Source organism: Salvelinus alpinus, chromosome 19 (genome assembly GCF_045679555.1).
Source record: "Salvelinus alpinus chromosome 19, SLU_Salpinus.1, whole genome shotgun sequence".
Classification (NCBI taxonomy): domain Eukaryota; kingdom Metazoa; phylum Chordata; class Actinopteri; order Salmoniformes; family Salmonidae; genus Salvelinus; species Salvelinus alpinus.
This window is the reverse complement of record NC_092104.1, coordinates 51,354,194-51,375,320: the sequence shown is the minus strand read 5'-3', so window position 1 is coordinate 51,375,320 and position 21,127 is coordinate 51,354,194. Positions and strand designations below refer to the sequence as shown.

General features: G+C 43.2%; 1 pseudogene; it reads left to right on the top strand.

The window, feature by feature from the left end:
• Positions 1-20,886, top strand: part of LOC139545892 (geranylgeranyl transferase type-1 subunit beta-like) — a 31,990-nt pseudogene extending 11,104 nt beyond the window's left edge.
• The last annotated feature ends 241 nt before the right edge of the window (positions 20,887-21,127 follow it).

Here is a 21,127-nt window from a genome sequence, read left to right as displayed (position 1 = left end):
TTATTATTAACATTTGTATTATTATGCAGTAGTTTCGTCCGGGGTAGGCCGTCATTGTAAATAAGAATTTGTTCTTAAAACTGACTTGCCTAGTAAAATAAAATAAAATAGTTTCAGCTGCTGATTTTCAGTTCTATTTAAGTAGTCAGGGACACTCCCATTCTGACAAAGCTAACCACTAGATGGCAGCATTGCAACTTGTTGAGTTGCCTGACAGCAATGGATAATGCCTTGGCTCGTGTTTATATAGGCTAGACCATATATGTCAGAGTCAAGGCCCGCGGGCCACATCCGGCCCGCGAGAAGGTTTTTTACGGCCCCTGGGATGATCTTGATTTATTATTAGAACCGGCCCGCAGACCGCAGCAAGCCGGCAGCCCGCAGATCTTTTACACGCACCAATACTACATTTCCCACAATGCAACGGTGACGCACCGAGCAGTAGGCTGCTTCATTTCAATATTTATTGGCACAGCAGTCGTCAGCATCACAGTAAAATTAACTTTCAGATACCCATCAAAAATGGCAAAACGGAAGGTGGACACTGAGAACCGGGGGTTTCAAACAAGGTGGGAGTCGGAGTATATGTTCACGGAGGTAGCTGGAAAACCTGTGTGTCTTCTGTGTGGAGAAAGTGTGGCGGTACTGAAAGAGTATAATCTGAGACGACATTATGAAACGAAACACGCGGACAAAAACAAGAAGAAAATTAAAGATTACTGACAGAGCCATAAGAAAATATTGCTTTATTTATCTGATCATATTGGAATATATTTGTTAGGTTTTCAGTAGGTTCAATTAGGTTCACTAGACTATATGCGTCATTTAAAAATTTTTCAATGAACATTCGAACAGTCCGGCCCTCGGCTTGTAGCTAAATTTTTTATTTGGCCCTCCGTCCATTTGACTTTGACACCCCTGGGCTAGACCATGGGTAGGCAACCCTGGGCCAAGATTCACAAAACACTTCTTACGCGAAAACTTAAGAAGCTGCTTATTAAGAAAGAAAAAAAGTTCACAAGTGCAATTCCTTAACAATATCTTACGATTTTATGTCCTCAAATAGCTTCTTACAAATCATCCTAAAATGTTTGTTGCTAGGCAACTGATTTAGAAAGCTATCTAGTTAGCAATGGCAATCATGTTAGCATATTTCCTACTGAGATGACTGTTCTAAAACATGTTCTTGGGTTTAAAATAGTCAATACTGAAACTTTCAGATGAAGTTTGTGTGAATTAAACATGTTCAATTGCTTCCATGAGCGTATTCTCTCACTGCCCAGAGTTTAATTTGTAAACTTGGAAAAGAGAGAACAACCTCATATAACAAAGTGTTCTTAATAAGTCCAAGTAAAGGAAGTGGAATTGCTTTGCATATATTATCTCGGAGTAATATTAACCTGAAATTTACCAATGAACTCATCAAATGGCAAACTCCCCAGCGTTGTCTACTAAATCACATTCAAAATTAATACCCTTGTCAAATGAAAGGCCTTTGTAAATTAATTTGAACAACTATTCCAAATCAATGTTTTGTGGGGGGAAAAATTGTGCTTGAATTTCATTTTCCAGAAAAATAACATTTGCTGGTGAAACTTAGACAATTTCACATGTAATTTTGGAGGGTCAAAATCACATTTCATTAGGAATTCAAGTCCACTAAGTTTATTAAACAGACTGTTAGGGATATGATACCACATAGAGGTAGGATTAGAGCAACATAATTTCAACCATTTAATTCTAAAACCACCTACTAACGACTCAAAATCAATAGCCTGTAAACCTCCACTATCATAGTCTTTCACTAATTGTGATTTCTGAATATAATATAAATAATATAAATATAAACATCAGCAAAACGAACAGTAACACACAATTCCCATACAACATTGCACAGGTTGAAGTCGAAGGGATTTCTTTGCCATGCCATCAATGGGTTCCAAATACGAACGGAGCAATAGACAGCCCCCACATTGCCATAAAATCCCCATCCCAAAACAATTTAAATTATGTGAACAGAAAAGGCTTCCACTATTTATGCACAGTTGATGTGCAAAAGACACTGCTGATTGTGCTGGCCAGGTGGAACGCACAACTCATTATTCTATAGAACAGCAATGATGGCCTATACACATACAGGAGGGAACTGTTGAGGATGGATGGCTTTTTGACAAGTGTTGCCTACTTATTTCAAGTATACTTAATTGTCCTCTCTTTTGTAGCTATGTTTTTACTGGTCACACCACTTAACCTTTTGGTTGTACTAAATTTTTTATTTTTGCCAGGTAAGTTGACTGAGAACACATTTTCATTTACAGCAACAACCTGGGGAACAGGAATGAATGAGCCAATTATAAGCTGTGGATTATGGTATGAGTGACAGCTTGGGAATTTAGACAGGACACCAGGGTTAACACCCCTACTCTTACAATAAGTGCCATGGGATCTTTAGTGACCACAGAGAGTCAGGACACACATTTAACATCCCATCTGAAAGACAGCACCCTACACAGGAATATTCTTTTAGACCTGAGGAAAGAGTGCCTCCTACTGGCCCTCCAACACCACTTCCAACAGCATCTGGTCTTCCATCTGGACCAACCAGGACCAACCCTGCTTAGCTTCAGAAGCAAGCCAGCAGTGGGATGCAGGGTGGTATGCTGCTGGCTATCAATTGCTGACACCAGCACCTATATTTAAGCATTGCAATTTTTATTTCGTGGAACGGCATTTTTATAAATGTGTTACTGAACAAAAGTATAAATGTAACAATTTGATTTTACTGAGTTACAGTTCATTTTACTGAGTTACAGTTCAATCTTACCGGTGTGCATATGACGTTGGTAGGATTGTTTGATAAATCAGACTTTTACTATGCGTACGACCATTCTAAATTCCGTTTGTAAGTAGTATTTAAAAATAATTTCTATACAATATTGATAAATGAGGCCTCCGGTGATTTGAATTTAGGCAATCACTGAACTGATCAGTTGGTCTGGTGTGACAGGGTGGCCTATCCCTGGGCTACACTCTTATTATATTATAGTCTCAAAGTAGTACTGATCTATGATCAGTTTTGTCACTTTAAATCATCATCAATAAGAGGGGGGGATCTGATCCTAGATCAGCACGCCAACTGAGATGCTTTATGAATACGGGCCCTGAAGTGAGGACTACACAGAGAGCTACACTACATGACCAAAAGTATGCTCGTCGAACATCTCATTCCAAAATCATCGGCATTAATATGGATTTGGTCCCCCTTGCTGCTTTAACAGGCTTTCCACTAGATGTTGGAACATTGCTTGCTGCGGGGACAGTCACGAGCATTAGTGAGGTCGGGCAATGATGTTGGGCTATTAGGCCTGGCTCGCAGTCGGCGTTCCAATTCATCCCAAAGGTGTTTGATGGAGTTGAGATCAGGGCTCTGTGCAGGCCAGTCAAGTTCTTCCAGACTGTTCTTTTTCTGTCATGCTGAAACAGGAAAGGGCCTTCCCCAAACTTTTGCCACAAAGTTGGAAACACAGAATAGTCTAGAATTTCATTGTATGCTGTAGTATTAAGATTTTCCTTCGCTGGAACTAAGGGGCCTAGCCCAAACCACTTTGAAAGTCACGGAGCTCTTCAGTAAGGCCATTCTACTGCCAATGTTTGTCTATGGAGATTGCATGGCCTGTGCTCGATTTTTATACATCTGTCAGCAATAGCCAAATCCACTAATTTGAAGTGGTGTCCACATACTTTTGTATATATCGTGTATGTATGCATTAAATGTGAATGTCAAGTTTTTAATTTCCTTCGACATATCCCTTTATGGCCGTGGCTTTACCCACATTTCACATACCCCCCTAGAATCCAATTTAGGACGTTGTGGGTTTCGCGGGTTAGGGTTAGGGTTAGGGTTAGACATCGGAGTTCTATACAGCACTTTAAAGGTATTGACCTAATTTCATACCTCGACACGTTGGATACACATCCTTGTTCAACATAATTATTAACTGCCTGCCTATAAGTGTCTATAAGCCAGCTGAATCAGTTGGGGATTTTTTTTACTAGTCATGGAGTCAGACGTCATATTGCAGTCCTATTCAGAATGCATTGATAAGGCTTGCCTCCTCAGGGCCCAGGAGTATCCCACCTGTATGACAGTGGCCATGACGTACATTGGCCTGGCCTGGCCTGCCTGGTCATACTGGGCGACGACCTGAGTCGTCAATAAGGAGGCCTGTCTAATGGGCCTGAAAGCCCTGCAGCTAGAGGACGGAAGGTAAACACCTAGTCACTCTCCACTGCAGTTCATTTACCAGATGTACTAACAATGAGTTACTGTTACGTTCTTTGGTAGTGCCTTGAGCAAAGCACTAAACCATCTACACTTGTTACAGGGCCGCTGCACTTCGGCTGACCCATTTGCTTCCAATCCCTCGGGGGAGTCGGGTTGTGAGCATAAAGACACGTTTCCGTTGTCTTTAGGTTGATGGACAATAAAGTATTATTTTCTTCTAATGTTAGTGTTTGGTACATTATAGTTTTTTGTGCTTTATGTGAAGGGAAACCTGTTTAACAATGTCAGCGTTGAGACCACTGTCAGAGATCACTGCGTCCTGATTTAACCAGTAAAACCCTTTGACACAGCAAACCTCGTCCTTACACGTTCAAAAAAGGCCTTTAATGTCTGCTTTCAGTTTCTATGCCATCCCAGAAGGAAGTGAAAAGGACATGAGGTTTGTGTACTCCGCAGCATGCATCTGCTACATGGTCGATGACTGGTCGGGCATGGACATCAAGAAGGCCATCGACTACATCAGGAGGAGTACGGTAGGTCCGTTGTTTTACTTTGTCTCTTTCATCAAGCAGCCTGCTGCACTGAGCCTCCTCAGTCTTTTCTACAAGAGTTCAGCCCTCAACCACTACTTGCTAGAGTGTAAAACTGGGGTTTAAACCAACATTGGTTTAACCCAGTGTTTATTTCTGTTGTAGTCAACACGTCATAGAGATAGACCTATATCAAGCATCCGTGTCAGTAGTGGCCTTCTTTTGAAGGTGCATTGGAATCAAAGGGCCGTCTTGTCAACTGCCTGACTTTTTACAGTCAAAGCCTTCAGAGAGAAACAGTTTACACAAGTCCTGAGTTTTATTACATTCTCACTTTATCCTCCCCTCCAAGTCACAAGGGGATGGTGAGACGGAGGTGATGAGACCAGCCACCATTGTATCCTGCTGGGCCTCATAATAGTGATTGTTTCCTCTGTGATATCCCCTGCCTTCCCATAACTGTAATCTAACAAAAAGCGGTATTCCTGTCTGGATGGCTGTAGTGGATTACATTGAGCTGTGTGTGTGGTTTGGGGCCATGCAGTTGGCTGCTGTGACGTGGAGACAGAGGCAGGCAAGAAGCCCATGCAGCGCTGGTCCTAAGCTCTGGGGATTTTCTCAGACGCCTTTAAATTGAGGATATGATCCAGACGGGAGGGAAGGCCTCTAATCCTCTTGCTGCCAAATTTGGTGGGCTTTTAACCTCTGGGGCGGGGCACTACAGTAAACATTACTACTTTCAACATTGTTACGTCCTCATTGTTATTGTCGCCAAAGCTGGTCTGCCTCATCAAGCGTGTGTATGAAGTGTGGTTTAGTATAGTTAGCAAGCAGCACTGTGGACACGTGGCCGTGGATTGCTCCATGTGGGCAGTGATTGAGCAGCTTGTGTCCTGATCTCGCCTTTCCTCATAGATCACATATGTCACCCCATCTTCAAGTTATTATACCGTTTCAGTGATGGGTATCTATCCCTCACATGGTCCTATGTTTGCCTAATAATCTGAATGTTGTTTTTGCTTCCTCAGTCATATGACAATGGCATTGGCCAGGGGGCTGGATTGGAATCGCATGTTGAGTATGGCAGGCGGCACCCGGGATTGATTGATATTATGGGTCTAGAGCGGGATTAGCCATTAGCCCAAAACCTTACTAGAACAAATATCCTCTTAATTCCTTCCAATTAAGCCCTATTATTCCAGGGAATCCCCCGGGGTTAGCTAAGCTACTGCACAGAGATATGTGTGTAATGAAACCATGGGACGTTACACAAAGCATTTATATTCAAGTTAAGAAAAAATGTGGAAATTAGAACCTTCATTTAACCCTGGGGGGGGCCTTGATTATTCATATTATCTCAAATAGGTAGGTACATACTCCTAACTATCTGCCGAGTGCAAGGTTCTCCCTCATTGTTAGCGGCCGCCACACAGAGCTGCTACCGTGGCAGATTTATACGCCGCCTCCGCATCTTCCCCCACAAGTACACCTCCGCAGTTGGGAAGTGATCCAAAAGCTCTGATGCTAATGTTGTGACAGTTGAAAAGGGAAACTGGTGATTGATAGTGGTGCTGTGCCGGCGGCTGATAACCCCTGTCATTAAGCGGTCTTTCTGTCTTGTCTGTCAGGTGGGTCCACATTCTGTGCCGTCGCCGCCCTGTGTCTGATGGGCAAATTAGAGGAGATGTTCAGCGAGAGTGAGCTGAACAGGATACGCCGCTGGTGCATCACGAGACAGCAGAACGTGCTAGTCCTTCTGGGTGGGCGCCACACTCGGGGTAACGGGAACTGTGCTGGAACCTCCGCAGATATATCAGCGTACACTCACTATATGGTTCATTAATGCTGCTTTATTAGCGAAAGGTCCAGTAAATGAATCAAATATGTTCGTAGTATGCATTGACTTTCACTTAGCAGGCCGTACTTCCCCTATGTTAAAATGTTTTACTTGAGTGATACAGCACAATGGGTACCAGTGGTGTTATGGATGGTCCACCCTCCAATAACGGGGTTGGAGGGCGGAAAGAGCTCCGTGAAAAGAGTGTGACCCCGGCTCAACGTGTTTGCTGGTCTGTAACCCACTGACAATGCCCCCGGTTAGAGGGAAATAAACAGGGCAAAAGTTAACTCATACTGGAGCTTTATTCACACACAGGGTACAAAACTAAGGTACATGGTTGGTTCTGTAATAGAGAAATGAAACAAATAATGAGTATACACATGGAATGCAATGAATAAAGCACAATGAATGTACAGTATGCATATCAATGGGCTACAGCAGTGAATAGAAATGGAACCGAACTGCAAAAGCACAAGGTAAGGACTAAGGTAAAAGCATGTATTACACAGGACTAATGTTACACAGGAGTAATGAATAGCAATGGCTGCTAACAGTAATAAATGACAGCAGTGCAAGAAAGGACTGTATTTACTTGACAGTAAGTTACCTAAAGCAGAGTTACTTGTAAAGGAGACAGCATAAATGCATAACATAGTAGTTGCTATATTATGACTACTGATAGACACAAACAATGGCAAGTTAAACAACAACAACTTACTTTGTATACACATCCCATGAAAATATCAGCAGTTGTCACAGAGTGCTTATGTTACCGGCCTCAGTCTATCTGAGGTGGCCTGTAATAGTAAAAAGAACAGACACAAGTTTACATCTGCAAAGTTCTGGCGCTTTTTTTATTCTGATTGTCTATTTTCTTGTTCGTACTTTTAAAACATTCACATCAAACACGTGCACACTTTAAAATCCACAACATAACTAAAGCGGATTTTTTTATAAATCCACAAATAACCTTTCATATGAAAACCACAATGTATTTAACATTCATACAATAGAAACACAGCTGAAGTCGGAAGGTTACATACACTTAGGTTGGAGTCATTAAAACTCATTTTTCAACCACTCCACAAACTATAGTTTTGGCAAGTCGGTTAGGACATCTACTTTGTGCATGACACAAGTAATTTTTCCAACAATTGTTTACTGACAGATTATTTCACTTATAATTCACTGTATCACAATTCCAGTGGGTCAGAAGTTTACATATGCTAAGTTGACTGTGCCTTTAAACAGCTTGGAAAATTCCAGAAAATTATGTCATGGCTTTAGAAGCTTCTGATGGGCTAATTGACATCATTCGAGTCAATTGGAGGTGTACCTGTGGATGTATTTCAAGGCCTACCTTCTAACTCAGTGCATCTTTGCTTGACATCATGGGAAAATCAAAAGAAATCAGCCAAGACCTCAGAAAATAAATTGTAGACCTCCACAAGTCCGGTTAATCCTTGGGAGCAATTTCCAAATGCCTGAAGGTACCACGTTCATCTGTACAAACAATAGTATGCAAGTATAAACACCATGGGACCACGCAGCCGCCATACCGCTCAGGAAGGAGACGCGTTCTGTCTCCTAGAGATGAACGTACTTTGGTGCAAAAAGTGCAAATCAATCCAAGAACAACAGGAAAGGACCTTGTGAAGATGCTGGAGGAAACAGGTACAAAGGTATGAAAACTGCAAACTGAATAGGAGACCAAACAAGCAGCAAACAAAGAAGAAAGGCTTTTGAAAAAGTAACAATTTTTCATAAAATTATACCGTTTTCTTAGCTAGCTAAGTTGTTTACCTGTTGCTAGGCAGTTGCTAGGGACATTCCTGAAAGAAGCTAGCTAGCTAACAAGGAGTGTCTAGTTGGCAGAAGAGAAGAAGGGACAAAGAAGGGACAAAGTGGGACAAAATAAGGACAGAAGAAAAGGGAAAGGGGACATTAAGGTGAAGCAGTCCTCTAAAGACACAAAAGACAATAATACAAGAAACAACACTTCTATTGCCTCTCCCTCTACGATACGCACTTCCGGTTTGGTTTGGAGCGAGTAGTTGCATTCCGCTTTGCTCCACAGGTAGTATTACAGGTAGTATTACATTTCATTTCATTACAGTACAACAGTTTGATTTGTTTGATCTTAGCTGGCTACATAGCCGTCTTTGTATCCAAGATAATTGTGTAGTCTAGAGTAATTGTCGAGGTTACCTAGCCAGTTAGAGGTTACCTAGCCAGCTACACTTTCAAACAAAGTCAACAACGCAGCCACTGCTAGCTAGCCTATTTCACCAGCCAGCAGTACTATATCATTTTAGTCAATAAGATTTTTTGCAACGTAAGCTTAACTTTCTGAACATTCGAGACGTGTAGTCCACTTGTCATTCCAATCTCCTTTGCATTAGCGTAGCCTCTTCTGTAGCCTGTCAACTATGTGTCTGTCTATCCCTGTTCTCTCCTCTCTGCACAGACCATACAAACGCTTCACACCGCGTGGCCGCTGCTACTCTAACCTGGTGGTCCCAGCGCGCACGACCCACGTGGAGTTCCAGGTCTCAGGCAGCCTCTGGAACTGCCGATCTGCGGCCAACAAGGCAGAGTTCATCTCAGCCTATGCTTCCCTCCAGTCCCTCGACTTCTTGGCACTGACGGAAACATGGATTACCACTGATAACACTGCTACTCCTACTGCTCTCTCCTCGTCTGCCCACGTGTTCTCGCACACCCCGAGAGCTTCTGGTCAGCGGGGTGGTGGCACTGGGATCCTCATCTCTCCCAAGTGGACATTCTCTCTTTCTCCCCTGACCCATCTGTCTATCGCCTCCTTTGAATTCCATGCTGTCACAGTTACCAGCCCTTTCAAGCTTAACATCCTTATCATTTATCGCCCTCCAGGTTCCCTTGGAGAGTTCATCAATGAGCTTGACGCCCTGATAAGTTCCTTTCCTGAGGATGGCTCACCTCTCACAGTTCTGGGTGACTTTAACCTCCCCACGTCTACCTTTGACTCATTCCTCTCTGCCTCCTTCTTTCCACTCCTCTCCTCTTTTGACCTCACCCTCTCACCTTCCCCCCCTACTCACAAGGCAGGCAATACGCTTGACCTCATCTTTACTAGATGCTGTTCTTCCACTAATCTCATTGCAACTCCCCTCCAAGTCTCCGACCACTACCTTGTATCCTTTTCCCTCTCGCTCTCATCCAACACTTCCCACACTGCCCCTACTCGGATGGTATCGCGCCGTCCCAACCTTCGCTCTCTCTCCCCCGCTACTCTCTCCTCTTCCATCCTATCATCTCTTCCCTCTGCTCAAACCTTCTCCAACCTATCTCCTGATTCTGCCTCCTCAACCCTCCTCTCCTCCCTTTCTGCATCCTTTGACTCTCTATGTCCCCTATCCTCCAGGCCGGCTCGGTCCTCCCCTCCTGCTCCGTGGCTCGACGACTCATTGCGAGCTCACAGAACAGGGCTCCGGGCAGCCGAGCGGAAATGGAGGAAAACTCGCCTCCCTGCGGACCTGGCATCCTTTCACTCCCTCCTCTCTACATTCTCCTCTTCTGTCTCTGCTGCTAAAGCCAATTTCTACCACTCTAAATTCCAAGCATCTGCCTCTAACCCTAGGAAGCTCTTTGCCACCTTCTCCTCCCTCCTGAATCCTCCTCCCCCTCCTCCCCCCTCCTCCCTCTCTGCTGATGACTTCGTCAACCATTTTGAAAAGAAGGTCGACGACATCCGATCCTCGTTTGCTAAGTCAAACGACACTGCTGGTTCTGCTCACACTGCCCTACCCTGTGCTTTGACCTCTTTCTCCCCTCTCTCTCCAGATGAAATCTCGCGTCTTGTGACGGCCGGCCGCCCAACAACCTGCCCGCTTGACCCTATCCCCTCCTCTCTTCTCCAGACCATTTCCGGAGACCTTCTCCCTTACCTCACCTCGCTCATCAACTCATCCTTGACCGCTGGCTACGTCCCTTCCGTCTTCAAGAGAGCGAGAGTTGCACCCCTTCTGAAAAAACCTACACTCGATCCCTCCGATGTCAACAACTACAGACCAGTATCCCTTCTTTCTTTTCTCTCCAAAACTCTTGAACGTGCCGTCCTTGGCCAGCTCTCCTGCTATCTCTCTCAGAATGACCTTCTTGATCCAAATCAGTCAGGTTTCAAGACTAGTCATTCAACTGAGACTGCTCTTCTCTGTGTCACGGAGGCGCTCCGCACTGCTAAAGCTAACTCTCGCTCCTCTGCTCTCATCCTTCTAGACCTATCGGCTGCCTTTGATACTGTGAACCATCAGATCCTCCTCTCCACCCTCTCCGAGCTGGGCATCTCCGGCGCGGCCCACGCTTGGATTGCGTCCTACCTGACAAGTCGCTCCTACCAGGTGGCGTGGCGAGAATCTGTCTCCGCACCACGTGCTCTCACCACTGGTGTCCCCCAGGGCTCTGTTCTAGGCCCTCTCCTATTCTCGCTATACACCAAGTCACTTGGCTCTGTCATATCCTCACATGGTCTCTCCTATCATTGCTATGCAGACGACACACAATTAATCTTCTCCTTTCCCCCCTCTGATAACCAGGTGGTGAATCGCATCTCTGCATGTCTGGCAGACATATCAGTGTGGATGACGGATCACCACCTCAAGCTGAACCTCGGCAAGACGGAGCTGCTCTTCCTCCCGGGGAAGGACTGCCCGTTCCATGATCTCGCCATCACGGTTGACAACTCCATTGTGTCCTCCTCCCAGAGTGCTAAGAACCTTGGCGTGATCCTGGACAACACCCTGTCGTTCTCAACTAACATCAAGGCGGTGACCCGTTCCTGTAGGTTCATGCTCTACAACATTCGCAGAGTACGACCCTGCCTCACGCAGGAAGCGGCGCAGGTCCTAATCCAGGCACTTGTCATCTCCCGTCTGGATTACTGCAACTCGCTGTTGGCTGGGCTCCCTGCCTGTGCCATTAAACCCCTACAACTCATCCAGAACGCCGCAGCCCGTCTGGTGTTCAACTTTCCCAAGTTCTCTCACGTCACCCCGCTCCTCCGCTCTCTCCACTGGCTTCCAGTTGAAGCTCGCATCCGCTACAAGACCATGGTGCTTGCCTACGGAGCTGTGAGGGGAACGGCACCTCCGTACCTTCAGGCTCTGATCAGGCCCTACACCCAAACAAGGGCACTGCGTTCATCCACCTCTGGCCTGCTCGCCTCCCTACCTCTGAGGAAGTACAGTTCCCGCTCAGCCCAGTCAAAACTGTTCGCTGCTCTGGCACCCCAATGGTGGAACAAACTCCCTCACGACGCCAGGTCAGCGGAGTCAATCACCACCTTCCGGAGACACCTGAAACCCCACCTCTTTAAGGAATACCTAGGATAGGATAAAGTAATCCTTCTAACCCCCCCCCCCCCCCTTAAAAGAGTTAGATGCACTATTGTAAAGTGGTTGTTCCACTGGATATCATAAGGTGAATGCACCAATTTGTAAGTCGCTCTGGATAAGAGCGTCTGCTAAATGACTTAAATGTAAATGTAATGTAATGTATCTATATCCACAAAAGCTCTGGCGAAGGCCGTGTGGCCGATACGTAAGCTTATTAAATATCGGTGATACTATCAAGAGCAGTGTGCGGTTTCCTTTTTCATTCATCTATATCCACTGTAAAATGAGTCCCATATCGACATAACCTGAAAGGCCGCTCAGCAAGGAAGAAGCCACTGCTCCAAAACCGACATTTACAAAAACTGACTACGGTTTTAAAACTGCACATGGGGACAAAGATCGTACTTTTTGGAGAAATGTCCTCTGGTCTGATGAAACAAAAATAGAACTGTTTGGCCATAATGACCATCGTTATGTTTGGAGGAAAAAGGGGGATGCTTGCAAGCCGAACAACACCATCCCAACCGTGAAGCACGGGGGTGGCAGCATCATGTTGTGGGGGTGCTTTGCTGCAGGAGGGACTGGTGCACTTCACAAAATAGATGACATCATGAGGTAGGAAAATTATGTGGATTTATTGAAGCAACATCTCAAGACATCAGTCAGGAAGTTAAAGCTTGGTCGCAAATGGGTCTTCCAAATGAACAATGACCCCAAGTATACTTCCAAAGTTGTGGCAAAATGGCTTAAGGACAACAACGTCAAGGTATTGGAGTGGCCATCACAAAGTCCTGACCTCAATCCCATTGAAAATTTGTGGGCAGAACTGAAAAAGCGTGTGCGAGCAAAGAGGCCTACAAACCTGACTCAGTTACACCAGCTCTGTCAGGAGGAATGGGCCAAAATTCACCCAACTTATTGTGGGAAGCTTGTGGAAGGCTGCCTGAAACGTTTGACCCCAGTTAAACAATTTTAAGGCAATGCTACTAAATACTAGTTGAGTGTATGTAAACTTTTGACCCACTGGGAATGTGATATTAAGAAATAAAACCTGAAATAAATCATTCTCTCTACTATTATTCTGACATTTCACATTCTTAAAATAAAGTGGTGATCCTAACTGACCTAAGACAGGGAATTTTTCTCGGATTAAATGTCAGGAATTGTGAAAAACTGAGTTTAAATGTATTAGGCTAAGGTGTACGTAAACTTCCGACTTCAACTGTATACAGTACTAGTCAAAAGTTTGGACACACCTACTCATTCCAGGGTTTTAATTTATTTTTACTATTTTCTACATTGTATAATAATAGTGAAGACATCAACACTATGAAATAACACGTGGAATCATATAATAACCAAAAAATCCAAATTTATTTTATATTTAAGATTCTTCTAAGTAACCACCCTTTTTCTTGATGACAGCTTTGCACACTCTTGGCATTCGCTCAACCAGCTTCATGAGGTAGTCACCTGGAATGCATTTCAATTAACTTATTAAAAGTACATTTGTGCCAATCAGTTGTGTTGTGACAAGGTAGGGATGGTATACAGAAGATTGCCCTATTTGGTCATAGACCAAGTCCAATTTATGGCAAGAACAGCTCAAATAAGCAAAGAGAAACAACAGTCCATCATTACTTGAAGACATGAAGGTCACTCAATCCGGAAAATGTCAAGAACTTTGAAAGTTTCTTCAAGTGCAGTCGCTAAAACCATCAAGCACTATGATGAAACTGGCTCTCATGAGGACCGCCACAGGAAAGGAAGACCCAGGGTTACCTCTGCTGCAGAAAAACCAATGAATGAGTAGGTGTCCAAACTTTTGACTGGTACTCTATATATAGACAAAAATAACTTTATGTTTTTCTATATACCGCCACCAATATAGATAACTGACAACAATACATTCAGCTTTAAGATAGTAGCACCTCCGTAAAATCGTCTCTCTCTCATGCACCCGCACTGTTTGCACTGAAAGTCCATGTTCCAGACTGAGCGTGCGCAGGCAGTTGACCAGCTCGTCAGCACAATTTTTCACAAAACCATTAACATGTCAAACGAACTCAGAAATCCTTAACAACTGGATTCTTTATAAAATCTCCTAGACAAAATCCAGTACAAGTAAGCTGCTCAGTAAACATAGTCACTGTGACTTGTAAATAGTTTTTACCTCAGCTAGCATCAAGCTAACATATACTCTCACTCACTGTAAATCACGTTCTTCTCTCACTCAGTTCGACACAAAAACAACACAAAACCTTTCCTAACGTGATAATACCTTGACAAAGTTGTTAAATAGCATGTTATTACATATTCTTTTGATGTTTTGGAAGTTCTGTTACACACCTGTAATAGTAAAAAGAACAGACACAAGTTTACATCTGCAAAGTTCTGCCACTTTCTTTATTCTGAAGAATGTGCAACAGCGTCATCTATTGGCCTGATGGACTACTAATGCTAAAGCATGTAGAATATACAATTTAGATTAAGACAAATACATAAACAAATTGGTTTAAAAAATATAATAATTATAAAGGGGTGTCCTTTTTTAGTGACTTTGTTTTCAACCCATTACACTTATACAGAAGCCCAACCTAAAACCCCAAAGATCAAGCAATTCAAATGTAGTAGCACAATAGCTAGAAAAAAACTCCCTAGAAAGGCAGGAACCTAGGAAGAAACCTAGAGCGGAACCAAGCTCTGAGGGGTGACCAATCCTTTTCTGGCTGTGCCAGGTGGAGATTATAAGGCTACATGGCCATAAAGGCCAGATCGTTCTACAAAAATATTCAAGTGTTCATAGACGACCAGCAGGGTCAAGCAATATCACAGGCCCGGTTTCCTGATAGCGATGAAACTTAAGCTTACAAAGGTTTTTAACGATGCATCATTTCTATGACGGCTGAAGAATTCACATGCGTTTCCCAAAACACCACGTAGGGAGAACTTTAAATAAGTGCTTCGTTAGAGCATGTGTCGATACTGATGGGATCGAAAGAAAGGCAGGGCTGGTCTCGGGTCAGCGTTCTCCATTCAAATCTTACCTTAACATTAGATACTGACGACAGATCAGCTCCTAGAGAGAAATGATCACCTATGGCTGCAAATATTGAGGCGGCTTATTCTAATGCTTAGGCTATGTACTAAATCGAATATTGGACACATCATAGCGCACGTGTTGTTAGGCCTACACATCATGAAATTGAGGCAAAAATGAGATGGTAGCCTGCAATTAGCAAAATAGAACTCAATTGATTGAACATGAAATTGATTTCAATATGACTGAAATATATAGGCCTATGTAGGCTACTGTATTTATATTTTAATGCAGTCATCTCGGTTTTCATTTGAAGCATATTTAGTATTGTAGTCAACTTTGTTCTGAATTTATCGATTCTATGTTTAGCTGAGATCTTCTGTGAATAAAGGGCAAAAAAGCATTTAACGACCCAGTTAGCATTCTACAAGTGGTCTGAGGCAGTCGGTAAATGACAAGTGTTTTCAAGTGTAACTGTAGTGACGATGGTTTTGGGAAACAGCTCAGAGATTTAACGATGCGCCTATGAATGTTCTGACGATGAACTTTGCCTTAAGATCAGTGCTCAACTTGGGCCGGAGCTGTCCAGAGAGCCCTGTCCGGAGAGCCCACTTCAAATTTTCAAGGAACTGCATACCGGCTCCTCTATAAAACAAAGTGACCTATTATCAGCCCGGATTCACACAGTGTCGAAAAAAGGTTGATCAAAGCGGAATGAAGGCGGGATTTGCATTCATAGGCTGTTTGAGAAGGTTTGAATCCTAAGCATCCTGCATACACATTGTTTGAAGTACAATAGACCAACATAGCTGTAGTAGGTCAAAAGCTGTGCGCTGGAAAACCTTGGTAGAGCATGGGTAATGTAGGCATTGTGGTGCTCTTGAATTTTTGGTTTCAGACCAATCCCTACTTCTCACTTAAAATGTTTTTATTTATTTTATTTAGTAAGAGCTCTGTAGAGCGCTGGTGTGCTCTAGCTCTAAGGTGTCACAGTGATCCCCCCCCCCCCCCTGGCCTAATTCTAACCTCTCCTATTTTCAGCCCTAGACGTCTTTCGGTATACTAATTTTGAGAAGAACCTGGAACTACATCCTGTCCACTCAGGACCATTTGGTGGGCAGCTTCGCTAAATGACCAGACAGTCATCCAGGTAAGGTTACTCTGACTCTGTACAGGTGTAGATGGGGTGGGAGGGAGTGTTGGCCTTTGTCAATGGAAAACGCCCAGTAAGCCAATAGCCAGGGGGCAGGGATGTCTAATTTATGAGGACACAGGGGAAGGAACAGGCCTTACATTAAAGGAACTGTTTGGTTGAATTGGTTCTCAGATCATTTAGATGGAGGGGAATGAGAATAAAGAAGGAACAATATGAGAGAACTATCACACAAAAGTATTGTTAGAGTGCATGCAGTGAAGTGTAACAGTTATTATTTTTAAATTATTTTGTGTAATATTTCATTGCTAGTTTTTATTTTGACAATCTTTAGATGGGTTGCAGTTAAAAGAATGTATGTCATCATGGAAGACATACACTGAATGTACAAAACATTATGAACGACTGTTCATTCCATGACAGGCTGACCGGGTGAAAGCTATGATCCCTTATTGATGTCACTTGTGTTAAATCCACTTCAATCAGTGTCGATGAAGGAGAGGCGACAGGAAGGATTTTTAAGCCTTGAGACATGGACTGTGTGTGTGTGTGTGCCGTTCAGAGGGTGAATGGGCAAGACAAAAGATTTAAGTGGCTTTGAACAGGGTGTGGTAGTAGGTGCCAGGTGCACCGGTTTGTGTCAAGAACTGCAACGCTGCTGAGTTTTTCATACTCAACAGTTTCCTGTGTGTTTCAAGAATGGTCCACCACCCAAAGGACATCCAGTCAATTTGACACAACATGGGCCAGCATCCATATGGAACACTTTCGACACCATCGCTATGGAACACTTTTGACAATTTGTAGAGTCCATGCCTACAACAAATTGGGGGAGGGGGGGTGCGTGCAAGTCAATATTAGGAAGGTGTTCTTAATGTTTTGTACAGCAATCCTGCAAGAAAATTCCACATGACCTTGAGTCATAATTCATGTTGAAATTACTTTTTAATGGATTTTAATGTCCGCTTCCAATCTGTCTTTTCATTATAATTCAATGATGGTACGTTCACTGTGCCTGGAAGGCTTTTAGTGGGGTCCCATGGAAGATGGACAGTTTAAAGGGGTCATGGTGCATTATTTATGGTCCCTTAAAGGGCCAGTAAAACAATGCATCCATTGACTGTTATTACTCACAAAGACAATTGAGGTAGTATCATGTACTTACTATCATGTACTTACTGCATGTACTGTTGTCGTGTCTTTGTCTATGCCAGATTAATTGCTATGACATGCTATTCTATAAAATAATTTCTCCGTAATTAATATTACCTGATTGAACTAATCATGTAAATATAATTAACTAGAGAGGGACACCACAAAATAATATTTATAGAGCTGTTATCTTCCGAATAAACTCTTAAAGATTTAGTAATATTTTACATCCATAGCAGTCACATTAATCGTCATTTTATTCAGTCTCATCTGAAAGTGGTAAATCCTTGGTTATCTGCAAGAATCCTGGCTAACAAGTTGAATCAGCAATACAAAATTGGGTTTAATTATTTATTTACTAAATACCTAACTAATCACACAGAATCACACATACACAATTAAATCATAACTTGATTACAAAGTGCAGTCATAAAGGAAAACGTCCCTAGCGGGCAGAATAGATATGACAGCTTGTTCCACAAAGAAAAGGGGCGGGATTTTAGTGAAAGAGCGGGAGACTGGAACATAGGCGAAGCTGTACCATCGTAAATACAGTATCTTATGCATTCTAAATTACCGCCCATTTAGAAAAGGAAAATGCAATAAATATTTACTCTGAGCTGCGCTTCAGTAGGTTGGTGGTAGATGGAAGACCGTATCGCCAACCCGAGTCCTCTGTCCTTTGAAGAATGTCTCTGGTGGTCACTGGATATGTGGTAACGTCGTTGTGTAGTAGACGGGATACTCTGACTGTCCTTCCTAACCTGCGTTTGTAGCAGCTGTTGCTAACTCAACGGCTAGGAGGTATCACTTCTGTAGTGAATACGAGTTCAAAGTTCATACCATTTGAAACCAAAGTCCATGCTGATGTTGGCTTAGTTCTGTAGTTATTATCTGAACCATTCTGACATCGGATCGTCATCCGGATGTACCCGGAACAGGAAGTTATATTTTTGTCAATGGCTTTTATAGTGGAGGGAGAGGGGTGTGTCTGAAAAGTTTATAACCCATGTCTCTTCACAGGGGCGGGCCCCTGGTTGAGCAGAAGCCAAACTTATGAAAACCCAAATCTCTCATTTGGAAGCTAAAATTACATTTCATCTCTTCACAAATAATTTCATATTCAAACATTTGAATTAAACAACAATTCCATGCGAATCCGATACCTCTGACATTTAGACTTTCCACAGTAGAGTTTATGTCATTCTATCATTGATGAGAATGTGTCAGAGGGCAACCGAAGTGACATAATATACCTTAAGTACCACCGCATATGTTCAGTTGGTCGGATTACCAGAATATAGTTCATTCCCCCCCAACTTCTGATGTTCCCAGAATCTCTATGTTAACCAATGAGTTTTCTTATGTCACATCAGTTATAGTAGGGAGAGGGAAAAAGGAGGAAAGAGGTATTTATGACTGTCATAAACCTACCCCCAGGCCAACGTCATGACACTGTTCTTCTCTCTAGTAATGTGTAGCAGCCTATTAATGCTTTCCTAAGAAGAGATACATCTTGCATAAGACAAAGTATGGAAAAGTGTTGTGATGTGTCACTCGAAACATAATTGGGATCAGCTAGACATTATTGGCAATCTGTCAATTATGTCAAGATCTGTTTTATTGTAGGGGGTACGTACTGGCGGCAGAGAAGTCACGCACGGGAGAGCAAAAACTGATTTACAACGGCGCAGTTTAATAAATAAAACCACCGTAAACAGAACAATAAATCAATGGGTAAACAAAACCCGTTACACACCAGCATAACGTGCACAAGCACTACAATAAACAATTCCGGACAAGGGCATGGGGGCAACAGAGGGTAAAATACACAACATGTAATGATGGTATTGAAACCAGGTGTGTGGGAAGACGAGACAAAACAAATGGAAAATGAAAGGTGGATCGGCGATGGCTAGAAGACCGGTGACGTCGACCGCCGAACGCCACCCGAACAAGGAGAGGGACCGACTTCGGCGGAAGTCGTGACATTTATTCATAAGCAAGTGGTCCATAGTGACAGTTATTGATGTATGCAATTTAATCCTGTTTTTGCAGCACTTTAGAGTTGCTCTCTCTTAAAACCACATCTTAGTTATTTCTTGATATTATTTTTGGGTCTGTACAGCCATCAGGTGCAGCCACTAATTCATGTCGAGCAAATGTGAGGTTGTTAAAGGAGCTGTGGACCTTGTCTTCTATATGATTTTTAAAAGTCCGCTAGTCACATTCCAGTCTGACTACATTGCAGGCACCTGCCAGATCTCACAAAGGTGTTAAACCTCACGAAGATCCGTTTCGGATCGAAGCATTGTCAAAGCGGTAAATTTGGAGCATAAACAGTGTGCGGGCCTTCCTGTTATTTACAAACATACAGCTAACCACATCGTATGCTATAGCAATCGGATGCCTGACTGCGCAGTTGATGACATAGCGTCCAACCATTAGTTGATGCAAAGCAACGTCAGCAATGCAATCGAACGTGGAATGTGACCGAAGCCACAGTGCCCTTTCAGTGTCAGGTCCTGGGGCATGTCACTTGTCTGACCTACCTTCCTCTCTCTTCTGGTCTTCGTGTCTGTTCCAGACCCGCTGCACGCCTACTTTGGGATCTGCGGCCTGTCGTTGATAGGGGAGGCCAACCTGCAGCAGGTTCACACCACCCTGAGCGTGAGCAAGAGGGCCGTTGAGTATCTGCAGCATCTGCACCAGACGTGGAGAGACACCTGAAGCTGACAGCAGCATGCCTCCCACCACCACACCCCAGCCTCCAAGTACTGCCACCATAGCCCCTAAGCCATGTGCAGCAGTTCCCTCGGTTACCTTAGAAATAGAAACGATAGTGGGTCTCATTGAAACAGGGGGGAAAGGTGAATAAATAAATTATTGGGCCCATCATTAATTGAGCACAAACTGGCGGAGTAGACGCTCAGGCCGGGCGAGAGCTCATTCTGCTTAGCGTCTTTTGAGTGTTATAATGAAATGCGTTGTAGATACTGTATTTATTTCCCTTCCTCTGAGACACATGCTCTTTAAAAGACTGAACTTCTAGCTGCTAGAAACACTGTAGGTTCTCTGCTACATTCTCAAAAGATCTTTAAGACTTTTTGCCTATTGCGTGTCGTTGTTATTTGGTCAAAATGTTTTTGTCGGAAACTGACATGGTCACACACCGATCAAGCCTCTTGTGTTTGTCCAGGATAAGTTGTTTTTTAGCATCTGTGTATTTTGTTAACCTGTGTAGCTGGCTCCAGTAATATTTTGGGGTTAGGGCAGTTTTCTGTACTCCTAGGCTGACAAGTCACGAGACCACTCCCTCAAACTTCATTCCTTTCTCTGAAATGTTCTTCACACAGCAAAAACTGGGCTCTCTAACCCGAGGGGCCTTTACTGTATGGATTTGCCTGTCGCTGCAGATGTGTTATTGGGTCAAAAGACACATGAATGTTTGTCTTGACATGAACTATACAGAAAAAAGTTACATTGAATAAATTTTTTCTATACATTATAGAAATATTGAGTGTAGATATTATATAAATGTCACGTCTATCATGCAAGTGCTCAATCTTATCACTGCTATTTCAGTGAGGTAGGTGGGTTTGATATGCAATGTTATGTGAAATAAATAATAGCATAATTCTCTGTATCATGTCAAATCAACTAAACTTGTGCTAAAACTGGCTTGGAAGTGCATATTTATGTAAAACATGCCTACCTTTTCTTTTGTGCAGAGTGCGAGATAGAAAGAAGCCTGT